We start from the raw sequence: 18,227 nt of genomic DNA, 5'->3' as shown, positions 1-18,227 counted from the left end.
GAGACAATAATCACAGACATGGTCTCTCTGTTCCCAAGTCAAATGTCTTCCCACTGTATCATGCAGCCTTTTGGTGCTACAAAATGTTTATTCCAATTATCAAATCCTAATCATTACTACATCTCTTCCTACTCCAACCTCCTTTTCATTGTGCAATCTTATTGGCCTAACGTGTAAAGAATGAAAGGACAGAGAACAAGAGAGAAAGATGAGAGGATGGGTTGAAAGGTTATACTAGCATTCTTTGGGGAAACATCCAAAAATTATGTGATAGATTAAGACCTCAGAAATTTGGCATCTGGATTCTCAACAGCAACACAAAGCCATTCTGTTAGATAACTTTGGCTACCAAAGTCCTTCCTGATGTCCATACTCAGTAATTCAGATTACAGGAAGACCCTGAACAGCTTTGAAAATAGCAATAAATTTATATTATAAGAAAAGCAAATTGTACATGATAGAGATTCTCGGCTTTATGCACAACCCTCTCAATTTCTACTGTGTAGAGATATGGAAGGACTCATTTAATTGATGTTTAAGTTCAGAATTCTTTTAATGAGGATCAACAAGAACATCAGTGTGGTCGGGATGGAGAGCACAGAGAAAAGGAATCATGGTGTGAAACAAAATTGGCATGATAGGCTGGTAGCATACTGTGAAGGGCTGAGCTCCCATGGCAAGCATAGATACCAGCATGGCAGATTTTCTTTAATCCCTCATCCTCAGTTAGAAGAAAGCAAAGATCAGCATGACCCCTAGCCACCTAAAGTGCTGGTCTGAAATTCTAACAGAGAATAAGAACATCTTACTGGCCCAACTACAAAATTTGATTCTACTTTTGGTCTGTTTCTGCTCAAAAAATGCTATGATTCTATGACTGGAGTTCAATCTTAGATCATAGCTTTCACTCCTCTTCTGAAATACTCCCATCTACCTAACTTCATTTTTTTCCAAAGTCACACAACTTGTTTCTCCTTCTCTCCTTCCTCCCCATCCATCAAGAGACTTAAACACTTAGAGCAGAAGACATTCATCTGCCAGGATTCCCTTACAGGCTCTTCCCTTTTAGAGTGGAACAGCTTCAACTAAGCCTTCCTGCCTCCTTCTGAAATTCTAGGGCTGGGGCAGAGTAAATCTGCATATTATAAACCAAAAAACAGGAACCTCAGCCAGGAAGCAGTCTCCCATACAGGTAGGAAATGAGCAATCAGGTGGAAAGAAAAATGAAAGGAGACAGAAGAAAGAATTAAATAATTTAAAAGCATTTATTTACTTTGTGCTATGGTCAAAGTTCCAGGACTAAAGGTTGGGGATGTAAATAGGAAAAGCAAGATTGTCCCTTCTGACAAGCATCTCACATTTTAATAGAAGACTAATTGTTCAGGTAATCTTCTATTAAAGGGAGTAGCAAAGAAGGTACAAACACATCTTCCTCCATGATATTTTCATTGATAACATCCCACCTATTTGTAACATTGAGCTATTTGATGGTGCCAGTGAATTGGGTGATAAGAACTTTCTTTTCTGGGTCTTTAACAGTTGTGGTTACAGAGGAGGAAGGGGCTGAGGCACCTGAAGAAGCAAGTGTTTCCCATCTTTACATCTCCATGAAACTTGTTCCCCTGGACCCCAAGAAATATGCTGGCAGCAGGGCCAAAGTTTGGGGCTCTTGGACCTATTGTTAGCTGATGGTCAATAATTAATATTGGTAATGACCAAGATTCCAGACCCTCCTTCACAGGATCTGCTCACCTCAAAGACAGTAATCTTTAACAAACAAAAATGGAAAGGATAGTGATAAAAGAATGGCCAATATGATGGCCTATTCTAGATTTCTGTCCCTCACTGCTTGCTAGAATAGCTCCTGTCCGCTGACAGGCTTGGCCATGTACTGGTTCTGATTTAGCAGTAGGACTAAGAGATAACAAATGGTATTTTATAGAAAGAACATTATAGTTGAGTCAGGGGACCTGAGCCTGAATTCAAGCATCTCTCCTTACTACCTATTAGACCACGGACGATTTATTTCAAGTTTCTGGGCTTTCCACATTTTTCTACAAAAAAAAAAAAGTACACTAATCATCCTACTTGTTTCATGAGTCATTGTAGGATTCAAACAAGATCTTGTAGAAGTGTCTTGTATTGATAAGTCTATAAAATATGAGCCATTACTATTATTTCTGATAATATAGGATGTAAATTCCTTAAGAATAGTAACTTTTTTTTTTAATTTTGTCTTTGTACACTCCTAATACCTAGCACAGAACCCTGCCTATTTTAGGGAGGAGAAAGTAAGGGAGAGTCCAAATTAGGATCATTCAGTGGCAAAGCTAGGATGTGAACCCATATTGTTTGATTCTAAATTCAGTATTCTTTCCATGACACCATGTGGGTCCTATTTTGTGTTCTATTTGGGTTCTGTTTTGTGCCTGTGTTTGTGCTAGTTTTTGTGCTAGTGTTTTTCCTGTGGGAAAAATATGCTCTATATGGGCTGGTGGTCAAGTCCTGGTAAGTACAAGTCCATTTTCCCTAGGAATATTCTCCCAGAACTGTTCCTCCTTCACCAGAATTGGCCCTAACTTTGGGTCCAATTGATATTTGGAAGCATCTCTCCAAGACAAGCTCTTGCTACATTCAAAAATCAGAGAGGATTGAGAAGAATGCTTTTAATATAAAGTTTCTAGTGCAACAGATGGCCCATCATTTCCTTCTAGAGTTCCTTTAAATCATAGAATTTTTGTCAAAAGATACCTCATTGACTAACTAATCCAAAGGAAGCTCTAATTTTGGGGACATTTCTCCTGACATCAAACCTAATTTGTTTATTTTGGAACTTGCACCCATTGATCCTAGTTCTGTCTTCTAAAGCCAAGTAGAAGAAATATAATCCCATCAAATACTTGAAGACAGTTATCATGTTTAATCTGGAGACAAACACTAATGTGCCTCCTATCTCTATGTCTATGTCAAAGACTGACATTTATGGGGCCTGGGCAAAGGAAAGTGGAGATATACAGTCATATGATCTTGTTGAAGCTTCAAGAATATATAGTCATAAGAATACTATGTGATTCTCTTTGCAGATTACATAGTGGTATAGAGATTCCTAAAGAAATAAGTAAAAATTATTTGAAACAATTAACAATTTTAGCAAAATTACAGGATATGAAATAAACCCACAAACATCATCAGCAAGGGATAGAAAAAATTCCATTTAAAATAACTATGGATGATATTGGGAGTGTACCTGCCAGCACAAACCCAGGAAATATATGAGCAAAATTACAAAAAAGCTTTCTATACAAATAAAGTTAGATCTAAACAATTGGAAAAATGTTAGTTGCTCATGAATAGACTGATATTCTACTATTCTACCTAAATTATTCAATGACATTTCAAATTGCCAAAAAATCATTTTATAGAACTAGAAAAAATAATTTAAAAATTTATCTGAAAAAAGAAAGGATCAAGAGAATGTGCTCACTAAATTTGGAATGTTACAGAAAAGATTAGCATGGCTCCTACACAAGGATGACATTCCAATTCATGAAGACTACAAAGAGAATTAATGAAAAAAAATGAAAATGATGGTGGCTTTGCCAAACCAGGCTTAAAATTTTATTACAAAGCAGTGGTCACCAAAACTATTTGATACTGGCTAAGAAATAGAGTTACCGATCAGTGGAATAGGTTAGGTTCACAGGACATAATAATCAATGACTATAGTACTGTTTTATAAACCCCAAAACTCCAACTTCTGGAAAAAGAACTCACTATTTCACAAAAGTTGCTGGGAACAGTAGAAAAGAATATGGCAGAAACTAGGATAGACCAACATCTCACATCAGTTAGGTGTATAAGATCAAAATGGTATACAATTTAGATATTAAAGGTGATTCTATAAGCAAATTAGCAAGAAATAATGAAGAGAATGGTTTCAGTAAAACTTGGAAAGCAAATTAGCAGTGAGGGACTAGAAATTATCAAGAAATAGAGAACATTATGAAATATAAAATGGATAATTATGATTACAGTAAACTAAAAAAAAGGTTTGCACAAACCAAACCAATACAACCAAGATTATAAGGTAAGCAGAAAACTGGGAAACAATTTTTATAGTCAGTATTTCTAATAAAGGCCTCACTTCTAAAATATATGGAGAACTGAGTCAAATTTATAAATATACAATTCATTGTCTAATTGATAAATGGTCAAAGGACATAAACTATTTTCAGATAAAGAAATTAAAATCATATATACTCATATAAAAATGTTCTAAAACACTATTGATTAGAGAAATGTAAATTTCTATCAGATTGACTAAAATGATGGGAAAAGATAATGATAAATATTGGAGGAAATATGGGAAAATGGCAACATTAATGCTTTGTTGGTGGAGTTATAAACTATTCAGCTATTCTGAAGAGAAATTTGGAACTATATCCAAAGGAGTATCAAATTGTGCATACCCTTTGATCTATCAATTTCACAATTGGGTCTGAATCCCAACGAGATCACAAAAAATGGAAAGGACCCACATGAACAAAAATTTTTGCAGCAGGTCCTTTTTTGTTAGCAAAGAATTGGAAAATGAGTGGATGTCCATCAATTAGGGAATGGCTGAATAATCTATGATATATAAATGTAGTAGAATACTGTTATATAAAACATGATGAACACACTGATTTCAGAAAAGCCTAGAAAGATTTATGTGAAATGATGCTGAGTGAAGTGAGCAAAACCAAGAAAATATTTTACATAGCAATAGCAAGATTATATCAACTATAATAGACTTAGCTCTTCTCAGAAATTCAGTGATTTTAGACAATTTCAACAAATTTTGGATGGAAAATTCCATCTATATCCAGAAAGAGAACTATAGAGATTAAATGCAAATCAAAGCATTTTATTTTCACCTTTTTTATCTTTTGTTTTTTTTTTCTTTTTCATGGTTTTCTCCTTTTGTTCTGATTTTTCTTTCCCAGCATGACTCATATATTAAAAATGAATATATAGCATATCTCAGATTGCTTGCTGAATTGGGAAGGAAGTAGGTAAGGCAGAGATAAAAAATTTTTTTGCAACACAAAATCTTTCAAAAATGAATGTTGAAAACCACCTTTACATGTAATTAGAAAAACAATGTACTATTAAAATAAATGTTTTTGAAAGTGGAAAAAAATAAAATAAAATAAATGCTATTTGATTTTGGTTACCTATTACTGCCCTGGAAAAAAGCTAAAGATACACTTCTTTCCTTATAATAAAAAGGTTAAGAACCATGGGTGCATACACTATTGGGTGTGGTCCCTGCCTTTTTGTTTTAACTTTTGTTCTTTGTTTTAAAGAATAATTAGAAGGTTGGGGTGAGGAGAGATACAGTATAACCAGACATAACTAATGTAAACACACCTAGGGTATAAGATAAAGAACATTGACTTTTCAGATCTATGGATAAGGAAAGCATTTATGACCAAACAAGAGAAAGAGAAGATCATGGGAAGTAAAATAGATAATTTTGAGTACATGAAATTTTAACAAGTTTTTGCACAAACAAAACCAATGCAGCCAAAATTAGGAGAACAGGAAACTGGGGAAGGAGGGAGTAAGTTTTTTCAATAAAGGCCTTACTTCTCAAATTCTCTATATAAGGGACAGAGCCAAATTTATAAAATTAAGAGGCATTTCCCAGTTGATAAATGGTCAAAGGATATGACCAGGCAGTTTTCAGAAGAAATCAAAGGTATCAGTTGTTATATGACAAAATGTTCTATTTTATTGTTAATTTAAAGAAATAGAAATTAAAACAACACTGAGGAACCATGTCACACCCATCATATCAGCTAACATGACAGAAAAGCGATGCTAGAAGGGATGCGAAAAATAGATATACCAATGCACTATTGATGGAGATATGAAATAGTCCAACCACTTTGAAGAACAATTTGGAACTATATCTAAATGGCTATACAACTTTGTATATTCTTTGACTCAGAAAAATCACTATAGATGTTTATTCTAAAGAGATCAAAGAAAGAGGAAAAGGATTCATATGTACAACAAGATGTATAGCAATTTTTTTTCTGGAGGCAAAGAACTGGAAATTAGGAGATATGCTTCTTTTGGGGAATAGCAGGACAATGTGTATCCTATAATAGTGATGGAATACAATTGTGCTATAAGAAATAATGAAGAGAATGGTTTCAGTAAAACTTGGAAAGACTTATATGAAGTGATACAAAGTGAAATGAGTAGAACCAGAAGATTAATGTATATTTGTAACAATGATGAACTGTGAAAGACTCAGTTATTTTGTCATCTAAGAAAATTCTAAAAGATTTATGAAGAAAATTGCCATCCATTATCAGAGAGAGAGAACTGATGAACTCAGAGTACAGATTGAAGCATATTTTTTTCAATTGCTTTGTTTGTCTTGCTATTTTTCCCTTTTTTTGTAACATGGTTAATATGAAACTATTTTTACATGACTTCATATTTATAATTGATATCCTATTTCTTGCCTTTTCGATGGTGAAAGAAGTGCCAGATGGAGGAATAGAATTAGGAAATCAACATTTTTTTTAAAAAATGAGCATTAAGAAAAATAAAGGATGATGATAGTGAAGAAGGAAAAAAAAAGAAAAAAAGAAAACTGTTATCCAAAAATCTGCTTCTGATACTTTTCTTCTCCTTAAGCAAAGTATTACCTTTCCTTAAGCTCATCTGTAAAATGAGGTCATTGAATTAGATGTCCTCTGAATCCTTTCCAGTACTAAAATTATGATACTATGTAGTTATTTAAAACAACAAAAAATGTATAGCCATAACTTTATTTAGGTTTTAATAGAGTTAGCTAAAGATGAGTAAATCATAAGATTCATGGGCTCAGTGTCATCATTATCTGTAGCTAGACTCAAATGAAATTTACTTTTCCACTTCAAAGAGATAGTAGAATTGAGCAACCTCAGTCACTAAGATGCTGAGGTCTTTGGCTTCTAATCTTGATCCAGCAGTGGCCTTCATCTATCTTCATCTTCCTGCATGGGGAAGAATAATCTTGACCTACAGGCCCCACAGGGGAAGAATTGACCAACCAATAAAAATGTATATTTAAAATGTTAAAGTACCAAGTAGCTTGCAAAGAGACAGGCCCATCCCAGTGCTCAGAGGACACTGCTAGATGAAGAAGCTCTGTAAGACCCTAGTTTGAAGAAGAAGATAGGCTATCATCAAAGTATCTCTGGACGGGAAGAATAGACAGAATGAGAGGTGAATCTAGGAATTGAATCTTAGTATTAGATAGGACCTCAGAGGACATCTGGACTAACTCCATGCAAGTACCCTTCTTCTAGTAGTCCTGGTTCGTGGCCAAAGGGCCTCTAATTGAACAGACCCAGTACAGGAAACTCACTTCTTATTTTGCAATGTAACCTGCTCTATTTTCTAAAAGCCCTTCATTTTACTGAGCCAAAATCTGTCTCTCTTCCTTCTACCACTCCCTATTTCCTATTTCTGCTCCCTAAATGGTAGAAGTCTATTCTAAATGATAGGCCTTCATGTTTTTGATGACAGTCCATCTTTCCCTACTCTTTTCTAGGCTGAATACTTCCAAATCCTTTGACCAATTCACTTTGTCATGGTTTCTAAATCTTCAACTATCCCAGTCATTCTGCTCAGATGTTTCAGTTTCTCTACAATTCTCCCCCTGCCCCATAAGAATAAAATATTCCAGAAATGTTCTATATATCTTGCTTTGAAGGTGTTCCAGTTTATCTAGAATAATCTCCCCATAACTAAAATATTCTAGTATTCTATAAACCCTGTTCTGAAGGTACTCCAGTTCATCTAGAATCTTCCCCTATGAATAACATATTTCAGATGTGTTCTATTTTGTTCTGAAGGTATTTCAATTTATCTAGAAATCCCCCTCATGAATAAAATATTCCAGGGATGTTCTATGCATTCTTCTCTGAAGGTGCTCCAATTTAGCTAAAATCCCCCCCCATAAGAATAAAATATTCCAGATATGTTCTGTATACCCTGATCTGAAGGTACTCCAGTTGGAGTACCCACTCGAGATGGAGAGGAAGGATTTAACTCAGTGAACTTTGAGATCCCTTTCAGCTTTAAAATTATGAACCTATGATCTGCAATACTTACTTCGAAGTATTATGGTGAAGAATAGATAAAATAAGGCATAGAAAATTATATAGACTTTAAGACTCTATATAAATGTCAGTTGGTATTTTCCCCAGTGACTCACTTTTTAAAATAATAGCTTTTATTTTCAAAATACATGCAAAGATAGTTTTCACCATTCACCTTTACAAAGCCTTGTGTTTCAAATTTTTCTCTATCCCTTCTCCAACCTCTTCCCCTATACAGCAAATAATCCAATATAGATTAAACATGTATAATTCTTTTACATCTATATATGTAAATATATATCCACATTTATCATGCTGAACAAGAAAAATCAGATCAAAAAGGGAAAAATGAGAAAAAAGCAAAAAGCAAGCAAACAACAACAAAAAAGGTAAAAATACTATATTGGGATCCACATTAATCCCTATAGGCCTTTTTCTAGATGCAGATGGCTCTCTCCATCACAACATTATTGGAATTGACCTGAATCACTTCATTATTAAAAAGAGCCACATCCATAAGAATTGATCATCATATAATGTTCTTATTCCTGTGTACAGTATTCTCTTAGTTCTACTTACTTCATTTTGCCTCAGTTCAAATATCCTGCTGATCATTTCTTATAGAATAATAATATTCCATAACATTCATGTAGTATAACTTATTCAGCTATTCTCCAACTGATGAGCATCCACCCAGTTTCCAGTTCTTTGCTACAACAAAAAGGGCTGCTGCAAACATTTTTTGCATATGGGTTCTTTTTCTTTTTTTATGATCTCTTTGGGATATAGGCCCAATAGAAATACTGCTGGATCAAGGGATATGCACAGTTTGGGCATAGTTCCAAATTGCTCTCCAGAATGGTTGGATCAGTTCACAACTTCACCAAAAACTGTATTAGTGAAATGGCTAGTTTTTAATGGGCAAAAGTGGCACAGTCCAGAGAGAACTGGGGCTCAGAGGAGACTTGGTCCTAGGAAAGGCAAATCCTTAAGCTAGATCTTCATTGTGCTAGATATAACCAGGCTACTTCAGAAAAAGCTGGGTGGAACTGAAGTATTTAGAACCCAGCTTCTTAAACTGTGGGTCAGAACACTATATGGGGTCTCATAAAAAGACCCCCCAAATGAATGTGGGGTCATGAAATTATCATTATCAGTAGATGTTTGATTTGAATAACTTTTATATATCTGTAGGTTCATATAAGTATATATATATATATATATATATTATATGTATATGTGTGTGTGTGTGTATATATATATATAGAGAGAGAGAGAGAGAGAGAGAGAGAGAGAGAGAGAGAGAGAGAGTGTCACATAAAAATTTCTCGGGTGAAACAAGATGAAAAAGTCTAAGAAGCCCTGGTTTAAAGTACGGCAAGAAAGGGAATCTCAGCCCTAGGGAATTCTTCCAGTAAAGTATAGCAAACTCGAACCTTCCCTCTGTGCTTTTGCCTAGGCTATTCCCCCATTTTTCGAATGCTCTCTATTCTCATAGAATCATAGATTTTGAATTGGAAAGACTCTTAGGGATCACCTAACTCATCTCTTTTATTTTATAAATAAGGAGAGGCCCAAACAATTTCCCAAGTCCACCTAGGTAGAAAAAATGAGGCTAGGATTGAATCTAGGTCATCTGACTCTAAAAACCTTTCCAGTAAAGATGAATTTCCAATGAAAATTCAGAACTCTAACAACTCTTTCCAATGTATTGCTGCTCATCTCTACTTAATATGATCCCTATCTTCTTTCCATCCTCAGAACTTAGTCACCTTCCCTCTCCCATCCTGGAAATGGCCTTGCATTTATTTTATAACCACTTATCTGTGTATATGTATTTTCCCCTATTAATAGAATGTAAGCTCTTTAAGGATGGGGACTATATGTGCTTCTCAATTAATAAAAATTCATTAAGCATTCTACTATGTATCAGGCACTGTGCAAAGCACTGAATGAGCTCAATAACATATTTTAGTAAATTCACAAAATCTCAAAAGTCCACAATTGACGTAGTCCTTCTGTGGAACTCTGAAGAGGTGGATGACAATGCAAGAGCTTCTTCAAAGACAATGAGGAAGGAGGCTTAGGCTATAAGAGAGGAGAAGAGGAGACTCTCAAGAATGGGGGTGAGCCAAAGGTTTCTAGGTAAAACAGAATATGCCTGTAAGATCCAAGTCTTACCTTCTTTGAACCCAAGATAATTTCCAAAGTCAAAAAATTCATCTTGTCAAGTAATCAGGGAACTTTTCTTTACACAGCTGAAACAGCTACTGAGGTGTTTTTTTTTTTTTTTTTTGAGGAAGGGGGATGGGAAGAATAGAATCCTCAGCCCTAATCCCCTAAGGGCCAGTCACATGGGGACCAGCGCAAGTCTGGGTTTCACCAACGTCAGGAAATGACACATACCAGCCAGGCAGAGTAGGGAGGAGGAAGGCATGAATCACACCCAGGAAGTGGCAAAGGGACAGAAGAGGGAGGTCCTCAGGGAGGAGAGAGAATGGAGAAGACCCTGGGAGAATCATACTAGACATGGGACCACCAACAGACCCACTCTTCTACTCCTGGCTCTACTGGCAGAGTAACTAAGCCAAGAAGTCCTGAGTCTGACCAGGTGAGGAAAAAACCTGCTGCCAGTAGGTTGCTCACTCTATACATGCAGGTAGGAAAGTCTCAGAGTGAGACAGATGCCTCACCCTCCCAAAACCAGTCATATTAGCAAACATTAGACATTAATCATGATTTTACTACATTATTTAATGTTATATCAACTATTTCCTGACATATGAAGCAGATCTTGAACATGAACCTGAAATAGGGGAAATTACTGGGTGAGGGGATTTTGATTCTTGAGGTCATGAGAACATCTTTGGATGAATCAGAAACTCCCTTAATCCAAGAGTAAAATAGGTCCTGTAGTACAAACCCTACCTGAAGCATGAATTCCCCCTTTATAACATCTGTACTTGCAGAAAATCCAGCTTCCCTTTGAGTATTTTCAGTAACTGAGACTTTTACAGTCTAGCTCCACTTTCCATCTTTCCACATACTTTTGAGTGTTTTCAGTAACTGAGACCTTTGCAGTCTGGCTCCATTCTCTATTCCTCTCCATATACCTTATGTTACATACAAACTGATCTATTTCCTGTCCCCTGAATTTGGTGTTTCATCTCTGGCCTACATACTTTTGTAGTTCTTGAAATGGGTTTCTGCCTTAATTATAACTCTTAGAATTTGTATTTCCATTAAGGTTTAACTCAAGTACCACATCTTACATGAAATCTATCTTCATCCCCACTACCCCTTCTCCAGCTGTTAGTGGTTCCTCCATAAATGATTTTTGGTTGGCTTCATATGTTTTGTATATACTTAATATAAGTATACCTTTCACTCTCCCCAATAATGAAAGCTTCTTGAGGGCAAGAATACTTTATTTTTGTCTTTTTACTCCTAATGCCTCTATTTCATTGGTTACTATCAAGATATAAAATTCAATAGAGTCCAAAGCATTAAAAATAAATGTCACACAGAAGGAAATGGAGAGGCTGTTGTTGTTGTGAGTAGACTGTAACATATAACCTATAAGGAATTCAAACAATAGGAGTAAAGGATGCTGCTGAGGAAGTGCATGATGGGAAGAGAAAAATGGGCTAGTCATAGGGAAAGCATGAATAGTAACAGGTAGACAGCCAGAGTGCCCCACTAATATCCTAATGATATTCAGAAAAATTAAGAAATGGTCCTCAGTTGATAAATAAAGGATAGAAACAGGCAGCTCTCAAAGGAAGATGTACAAACTACCCAAGTCATTTGGGAAAAAAGGCTCTACATCAAACCTTCTTAAACTGTGATCATAACCCAACATGGAGTCACATAACTGAATGTGGGGATTATGAAATTATGATTTATTATTTGTAAAGGTTTGATTGGTATACCCATATTGATTTGTATATCATTTGATACCTGTATGTAGATATATACCTACATCCCAATGTCACATAAAAATTTGTTGGGCCAATTGAAAGTGAAAAAAGTTTAAGAATCCCTGCTCTAAATCAGTACTAATTATAGAAATTAAAATTGGAGCAACTTTGAACTTTTATCTTACAATCATCAGATTGGCAAAAAAGACAAAAATGTCAGATGTTGAAAGAGCTATGGGATAAATAGGCACATCAATGCACTATTGGTGGTGCTGTGAATTGGTCTAGCCATGGAAAGTAATTTGGAACTATGTCCCCCTCCTCCACATCACTAAAAATTTGTATATCCTTTGACCCAGTGGTATAACTCAGGTTCCATCTCACACTTATCAAATTGATAGAGAAAGATGAAGAAAGGAAAATGGCAAAGGCTGAAAGGGCTGTGGGAAAACAGGTAAGCCACTTTTGGGAGAGCTGTGAACTGGTCCAACTATTTTGAAAAGCAATGCGCAACTATTCCTTTCTACCAAAGAAATAGGAAAGAAACCCATAAGAGAAAAAATAGTTACAGCAAGTCTTATTGTAATGTCAAAGAACTAGAAATTAAGGAAGCACCCCAGAATGGGTGAAAAATTTATAATATATGAATGTAATGGAATACTACTATACTATAAGAAAGAATGAGAGGGACAATTTAAAAGAAACCTGGAAAAACTTATATGAACTGATGCAGAATAAAGTCAGCAAAACTAGAATCATTTTTACAATAATAATAACATTGTAAAGACAACTTTGAAGGATTCAAGAACTCTGTTTCATGCAATGACCAATAGGGATTCAGAATTCCAGAGGATAGAAAATGAAGCATGCTAGCACAGTACCTAGCACATACAAGATGCTTAGGAAACAAATGCTTATTGACTTAAGTTGATTCCTGCAAATGCAGATTGAGCCCTCCATTTCTGGATATAACCAAAAAGGAACTTGTTGCAAGAGGTTTTATTTTTCTCTGAAAACATGTGGAAAAGGACAGCTATTGAAGAAAAAAGAAGAGAAAAGAAATATTTGACAATTGAAAAAAAAGTTAAAAATTAAAAGTTACATTTAAAATATTGAGTTGAGGCAGTGATGCCAGCAGACAAAACAGAACAAGTTATAGGTAATCCAGAAGAGGGTGTGATATGTGTTGACATTCAAGAAAATCTCATTAACTTTCCCTGAATCCCTGCAGGACCAGAGAGGTGAAAGAAAGCTTGAAGAGCTGCACTAAGCCAAAATATCATCTAAATTGAAGACATCATCAGAGAGAGTGATGAATCTGGAAAAAAAAAAGGCTACAGAAAATCTAAATGGAAAAACCATGAAAAACAAGCAGATCTTTCTGAGCTTCTAAAGAATGAGATCAAGACGTCTCATGACCATGCTCAGAATACCTATTTTGTCAAAGATTTCTTGAAAGATTATATCAAGAAGGATCTCTTCAAGCTATTTACCACTGTACTTTATTTCCCATACTCAGCTCTAGAAGAAGAGATGGACTTCAACAAAAATCATCTAGCCTTTGCTCCCTTGTATTTCTCTATGGAGCTACAGCACAAAGAAGCAAAGACCAAGGACATGGAGTATTTCTTTGGTGAGGACTGGCAGGAGAAAGTGAAGTGTTCAAAGCCTATTACTCAGCAGTATGTAGACCAGACCCATTACATGGGGCTACATGAGCCAGAGTTCCTTGTGGCCCATGCCTACACATGGCTTATGGGGGACCTCTCTGGGAGCCAGGTACTAAAGAAGGTAGCCTAGCAGATACTGAAGCTCCCAAGCACAGGAAAAGGGATCCAGTTTTCCCTGTGTGAGAATATAGACAATGTCCAAAGGTCAAGCTGTTTTATCAAGTCAAAATGAATGCTCTGGACCTGGATCTGAAGACCAAGGAAAAAATTGTCAAGGAGGCTAACATGCAGATTTTCAATGAACTGAATAAGTGTGGTTCTCTGGTGGTCAAAGAATTCCTGGATGGAGAGCTCCTGATACATGATAGGAAAGGAGATGTCCACAAGTGTCCGTACTATGATGCTCAACAAGGTGCCCATGAGGGTAGTGCTTGCTCCTTCAAAAATGTCATGGCCATATTGAGGCAGCCCAACCTTCAACTCGTGCTCACTGCTGATGGCTTGGTTCTTCATGTAAAGGAGCAGCCTGGGACCCTGGGAGCCTCCAGAAATGATCTCAGTCAATTCTCCCTCACCCCTACCCTAACCCTACCAACTAAACCACTTCCTCAGGTGAGTTTTTTTGTTGTTGTTGTTAAAAAAAAAAAACTGGGTTTGAGAAAACAAGCAACCAATAAAACCAGACACTAATAGATTGCTTTCTGCAATAAGATTTTGTAACCCAGAGACTAAGGGGGAGAGATTGGGATCTTGGACCCTCTTCAGCAATATAAATCCAGAGGAAGAATCAAATCCAGAACTTAGTGATACAGGAAGCACAGCTTAGATCCAAAAACCCCTATGAAGTGGAGCAATTTCCCTCAGCCTCTTGGAGTGAACTCTTCCCCTAAGGGCTCCACCTTGTACTTAGGATTCTCTTCTTCTTTCCTCTCCTCTCATCACTCAGGTTTGTGTTGATCACTCTCAGTGGATGAAATGCTTCACTCAAAACAATAGTTAACAGGTTGGGGTGGAAAGAGGGGAGAGAGAAAAAGAATAAAGCTGCTGCTACACTGTGCTCACCACACCAAAGGCAGGGGAACACATAACTCTGAGAGGAAAATAGCCTGTGTTTCTGGGGTTGGGAACCAGGTTTCTACCCTTGACTGAGGAAGTTTCATTTTAACTACTTCCTTCAACAAACCAACCCTTATTGTCTTTCTGGACAGAACCATAGAAGCAAAGAGTTAGGGTTCTCATGTAGCCAATCAATGTAAATGCTAAAGCATCCAATAAAGTTTATACTTCAAAAAAATAAAATATTTATCAAGGAAATCTTCCAGTATCTTGGGTAGTCCTCAATGACAAATTTATGGGAGGATATGATCAAGAATCAGAGAGAAGAGAAAAGTGTGGATGGGTTCCTGTCTACACCAATGAAAGAAAAGATGAAATCACAGATTCACTGAGCATTTGGGCTTCCCCAGTGTGTACCAAGAATAGTGTCTTGCCTATAATAGGCATTTTACAAATGTGTGTTAATTGATTAACTTAAGGTTAGATTCACTTCCTGTGGTATAACACTTCATATGGGAAGCCAGTCTTAAGTGTTAGCTTTCTCTTTTCCTTCAAATTTTCTTGCATTTACTATTTTGTGCATGAATGGTATCTCCTTGAGGACAGCAGCTGGTTCGTTTTTGCTTTTGACTGCCTATGTATAACATAGTACTTTGCCCATGTAAAGTTCTTAATAAAGGCTTGATGAAGTCAGTTCAATCACAGGAGAAATGAGGATCCTCACTATTTCATAAAACAGCAAGCTCCAGCTTTGGGTGATTATAATTGTTAAGAAATGTTTTATCCTGAGTTAAAATCTGCCTCCCAGAGGCAACCATCTATGCAATAGAGTAATGGGCCTAAGTCAGGAAGAGCTGAGTTCAAATTCCACCTCAAACTATGTAGCCCTGTGCAAGTTATTTAACTTCAGTCTGAAACACTTAAAAAATCTATTAAATGGGGAAAATAGTATTTATCTCTTAAGATTGTTGCAAAGATAAAATGAGACAAAGTTTATAAAATACCATTGCAAATCTAAAAATGCTACACAAAAATTAGCTTTTTCTTATTATCATTATTATTCCCTATAATTCCTATCTATTGATCCCAGTTCTTTCCTCTGAAGCTTAATGCTACAAATCTGATTAAGTTTCCATATGACAACTCTTCAAAGAATTTGTGATGGTTATCAAATTCTGCTTGTTTCCTCTTTTCCAGGCTACAAATATTCTCAGTTCCTTCAAAGTTTCTTTCATATGGCATGGTTTTCAGACCATGACATTACAGATCATTGAAGGAACTTCAGAGAAAACTAAGGCCTAAAATTAAGTGACTTGACTAAGATTATCAAGTAATATTTGAATCCATGTGCTCCCAAGCCACTCATTTCTGTCATCCATGTGCTCTCTCTTTTTTCCTTTCTTTTAAAAAAATTATTTAAAGCTTTTTATTTTACCAAATATACGCAAAGATAGTTTTCAATATTCAGCCTTGTAAAACGTTGTGTTCCAATTTTTTCTCCCTGACTCCTATCTGCCCCTTCCCATAGACAGCAAGCAATTCAATATAGATTAAATTTGTGCAATTTATATCATTGAATCTGGGTGCCCTCTTGTAGACTCCATACAGTTTGTCAGCAGGATTCTAGAAATGTAATTCTAGGAACTGGACATGGCATTTCAGACACATGTTGATCAGTCCATAGCACAGTGCTGTATCTCTAGCCTTAATCAACTCTAAATTCCTGGCTATCAGAGCAGAGAGATCCAAGGAATAAGTAGAAGCTAGGAAAATTGAGAATATGAGATAACCAGATTTTAATAGTGCACTATTTCTGATGAGATCTGTGAGTGGCCCCACTTTTCTGTGTCCAGCCAAAAAATCTGAGTTATGTCACATTCCTGAGGTTAAATTTCCCTTACAAATCTGTCCGTGGCTCATGCCATTTTTACTGAATCCCTCTTGAAGTTGTAGCCCACACAGCACTCTGCCTCATCTTTCCCTTCGCTTCTCCTCTTGCCACATAGTATCTCTCCCCCTGCCACATAGTATCTCTCCTCTCATCTCCCCACTATGCCATGTGATATCTTTCCTTTGATCCCCTTACCATGTCTCATGGTGTTATTCTCCTTATAACTAATTCTTTTAGAGTGCTAAATCTCTTTTAGGATTTAACTTGCAAGCTAAGAGCATGTTCCAGCCTCATGGTATATTCCTTTTCTCTTGGTTAATTGTAAGTTCCACTAGGGAATTTCTCTTTTCCACCATTAATTATTAAAATCCCTTTCTTTGCTATGTGCTCTTCCAACTCCTATTTCATATTTACCAGTCCTGGTATCTATTACATTTTTTCATTTTGTCTATAAGATCTTCTAAATAAATTTACCTTTTGCCAAAGAGAATGACCATTGTGAATTCTTCACATGACCTTACCCCAATATTTGGTATAGTACTAAATCACTTCATTTGGAACCTATAACCACATCATTTCTATCTGTTACTGAGAATAGATGTCAGTGAACAGGAAAGTTTTATAACTTTCTTCTATCACCTCATTTCAAAAAAAAACAAAAACCATAAGGAATTATGTATCAGACTAGCATCTCACTACTTTTTAAAGGTAAACTGCTAGAGTATTCTGGGAGAAGTAATAGACATGATCAATCTTAGTAACAATTGCATGTACCCACAAATTGGAGGTTCTAGGCAATTACAGAGACTAAAAAGCTGCAGTTACAGATTGGGCAAAAAATGGAACTGTCACCATTGGATGTTTGGCTGTTTCAGTCCTTTCTGACTCTTTGTGAGCCCATTTGGTACTTTCTTGGCAGAGATATTAGAATGCTTTGCCATTTCCTTTTCACTATATTTTTACAGATGAAGAAACGTGACTTGCACAGGGTCACACAGCTAGGAAGTGTCTAAGATCAGATGTGAATTTAGGAAGAGCAATCTTCCTGACTCCCTATTTGCTATGCCTGCTAACTGCCATATTCTCACCACTAAGTAATGTTTAAAAATATAGTGGGGGGTGAGGGGGAAGAGGAAGTCACAACTTTTATTGTTTCTTGGTAGCAATGCTTTTCTGTGAAAAGGCAGCATGTTACTATGAGTGAAAGGATGTGAATTCAAAGCACACCTTAGTGTTATATTGGGCCAGTCCTTAATCTTTCTGGACTTCATTTTCCTTATCTGAAAAAAAATTAAGATACTGGATCAAATATCTTTCAAGTTCCCTTTTGGTTCTAAATGTATGCAGTCTGAAAGACTACAACATACATTCATATGGCAGACAAGCACAGTCTCTAAATATCTTGAGGGATAACCCATCAGCCTTGGACTATGCTAGCCTTCATGCTGCCTACACAGGCCCCAGATGCATTAAACATTTCTTGCCCTGGCCACAGAAATCATGTCAAGCCTTAAAGATCCTCTTGTCATGTTTTGTTTTACTA

The 18,227-nt window shown here is 36.2% G+C and overlaps 1 protein-coding gene, 1 non-coding gene and 1 pseudogene across 3 annotated transcripts in view; 2 read left to right on the top strand and 1 right to left on the bottom strand.

Moving 5' to 3' along the window:
* PTK2B (protein tyrosine kinase 2 beta) overlaps positions 1 to 18,227 on the bottom strand; it is a 167,111-nt gene that overhangs the window by 93,873 nt on the left and 55,011 nt on the right. The window lies entirely within an intron of this gene.
* On the top strand, positions 589 to 15,006 carry LOC127546549 (heme oxygenase 2-like; annotated as a pseudogene).
* LOC127552592 (U6 spliceosomal RNA) lies at positions 3,464 to 3,566 on the top strand. Its single transcript, XR_007951461.1, has one exon. It is a non-coding gene; the product is annotated as a U6 spliceosomal RNA (small nuclear RNA).

The sequence above is a fragment of the Antechinus flavipes genome, chromosome 2 (assembly GCF_016432865.1).
Source record: "Antechinus flavipes isolate AdamAnt ecotype Samford, QLD, Australia chromosome 2, AdamAnt_v2, whole genome shotgun sequence".
Taxonomy (NCBI): domain Eukaryota; kingdom Metazoa; phylum Chordata; class Mammalia; order Dasyuromorphia; family Dasyuridae; genus Antechinus; species Antechinus flavipes.
The sequence above is the reverse complement of the archived record's forward strand: the minus strand, read 5'-3'. Positions and strand labels throughout refer to the sequence as shown.